Source organism: Sorghum bicolor, chromosome 2 (assembly GCF_000003195.3).
Source record: "Sorghum bicolor cultivar BTx623 chromosome 2, Sorghum_bicolor_NCBIv3, whole genome shotgun sequence".
In the NCBI taxonomy this organism is placed as follows: domain Eukaryota; kingdom Viridiplantae; phylum Streptophyta; class Magnoliopsida; order Poales; family Poaceae; genus Sorghum; species Sorghum bicolor.
In genome coordinates, this window is record NC_012871.2 from 30,231,723 (window position 1) to 30,234,511 (window position 2,789).

Consider the following 2,789-nt stretch of genomic DNA (forward strand, 5'->3'; position numbering starts at 1 on the left):
GAGTAAATGAAGTGGCTATGAAATAAATTCCATGCTCATTAATGCTTAGAGTGAAATCCATGTGGTATGGTGAAAATGATAAGGTGATTGTGGTAAAAAAGGAAAATAAAAAGGATACACAGATGACTTGGTTCGAAACTGCACAGCTACCGTTCCCCGGCAACGGCGCCAGAAAGCACTACAAGAATCCTGGGCTTCTGTGACAATCAGATTATGATGATCAGAGCCTGTTTCCTGTCACTGTCTGCCTGCGGTGACGAAATGACTGTCATCACAGAAGGTGGGTCACTAACCAGCTTCTGTGACCACCAGGAGACATCGTCATTGATATAGTGACAATAGCTCTCACGTCATTGATATAATGACGGGACAAAATCGTCATAACATATTAAACAAAATATTACCATGTATATTGTGATCACTACTGGACCCCTCGACAAAGGCCTAGAAACCCTCGGCAAAGGCTTTGCCGAGGGCTGCCCTCAGCAAAGACCCCTCGGAGAATTTTTAGACGGCAAAGGGGTCTTTACCGAAGGCTAAGATGGCCATCGGCAAAGAAAAGCAGCCGTCACGGCGCCGGCACCGTTGGCGGTTTCTTTGCCGAGGGCCGGCCCTCGGCAATGAAATGACTTTTTTTAAAAAAAATTCTTTCCCGAGGGTTCCCCAGGCCCTCGGCAAAGAAATAATTTTATTTTTTAAAAAAAAAACGTTTGCCGAGGGCCTCATCCCTGACCCTCGGCAAAGAAATGCTCAGGATTTTTCCAAGCTATTGCCAGGGCCCTCGGCAAAGACATTGCTACAGCAAAAAAAATTACAATAATCAAATGAAGCAGTTAGCATAACATACATATATAATTTCAAATCCACGAGCACTTTTATCATACAAGTTATCAACAATGAACTAGCCTGGCTCACATCAAATAAGTCTGAAATTAAAGATTGCATCTCTAATCTAAGGAGTCTAAAATAACTAAACATTTGTATCCACGAGCACTTCAATTGGCTTGTTGTCCATATATATAAGATGTGCTACCTGAAAGTCAAATGCATATAAGATAAATCAGTTTTCAGCAGAGATTCTAAAGCAGTTCAATGCACATATTTTCGAGAGCCCAATAAGTTCATGAGAGTCTAAATATCAATTCAAAACTAAGTTCATATTTTTCAGAATGGCAGCAGTTCAATGCACAATTCTGTTATACTACCAAGTTATTAACTAGTATAAAATGCCATACTTTCAGGGCAATACTTTCAGTGCATATATATGAGAATATCAGAGAGGTAAACTTGACTGAACAAACAAGTTTCCAAAACTGCAACAGTATCTGTTCAACAGATATATAGCAGATAGTCCTAATGAAATATAAGCTAAGTAGTCTATACAGGTAGATCAAAAAACATACAGTATAGCAACATCCTCATTTCATGTAGCTCCAATCTTCGTTCCACACAGCATCCTCATACCTCCAGGTTAGCCAATAATAACAATCTGCAAGTAGTCTGTACATGTCACAGGAAGGTGCAGAAATATAATTCAGCCAAAGAACAATTTTAGAGTCTATGTGCATACATAGAAATCACTAACCACAGGAAGCTGCATGCACAAAAATTACAAAACACAGGAAGCTTCATGCACAGAAATATATATACATTTCGTTAAACCAAAAGGATTTGGATCTACCATCCCCACTACCATGACAGTTGTTCCTCTACCCAAACAGGTCTTCATCAAATTGTAAGCTACTGAAGGGATTATCAATTTCACAAAAGGAACACAGTGAAGTTATTAGATAGTATAATCTATATGGCCACAGAAGCCCTCTAAAAAAATGTCTTACAACATTCTAGATCTACCACCACAATTCTCCCTCTACCAGAATAGGTCTTCAAATTGTAAGCTACGCAAGAACAGGAATGCTCAGCCACACGCACCTGAAGTTTTTGCAAATCTCAGGCACTTGCATCTTGTGCCGAGGCTCATGGGCGACTGCTTGAGATCCAGAACACGGTCGCCGGCGAGGCCTGCTGCGAGGCCCACTCCACCACCAGCACCCACAGGATTCTAAGGATCTCGATGCACCCTGCAGGACAGACAAGATGATGTGCGGAGCCAAGGACCTACAGAGCACGAGCGGACACAGGGGCTATACCTCATTATGCTTGTCGTCATCGTTCCCCTCGCATCTGGCCATCCTTGCTCGACACCGATGAGGACACGAGGGCTGTGCGCCGCCACTGGATCTCCCAACGCAGACACCTTCTCCATGGTCGGATCCCCAATAGCCTTTGTGCCGCCTATACCCACCTCCTCCATGGCTAGGAGTGGTGGATCTGCTGCTCGAGGAGTCGATGAAGCGCCAGCCGCCGCCGCTCCCGCCCCTGCCGCTGCTTGTTAGGAGTGGAGCACTGTCCCCTACAGTCGTTCGCTTGCTCGGGATGAAGGATGGGAGTCCGCGCCGAAGGGCACGGTTTGGAGAAGACGCGGCGCGGAGCTGCGGAGAGGGCACGGCTGTGGAGAAGGCGCTCGGTGCGGGGCTGGGGGGCTAGGGTTTCTGGTCCTTTTTATGTTTCGTGGGCGCAACGATGGCCATCGGATCTTGAATCGGGGGTCAAGATGACATGGGCTGAGCATAGTAACTTGCTTATTTTAAAGTTGGCCCATTACTGTGGTGTTACTTCTATTTTTAATTTCTTTTAAAGTTCATAGTTATTATATAATTAACTTTGTAAACTATAATAAATAAATTCAAATGTAAAAACTATGTGATATAAAGTTTCAGAAAAATTTT

The 2,789-nt window shown here is 43.9% G+C and overlaps 1 long non-coding RNA gene across 2 annotated transcripts; it reads right to left on the reverse strand.

Moving 5' to 3' along the window:
- Positions 798-2,549, reverse strand: LOC110432321. Of its 2 annotated transcripts, XR_002449748.1 has the most exons (4): positions 2,151-2,549; positions 1,933-2,081; positions 1,404-1,489; positions 798-1,033 (listed from the first exon to the last, which is right to left on the reverse strand). It is a non-coding gene; the product is annotated as an uncharacterized LOC110432321 (long non-coding RNA). The 2 variants fall into 2 exon arrangements; XR_002449747.1 differs by having other exon boundaries at positions 1,933-2,548.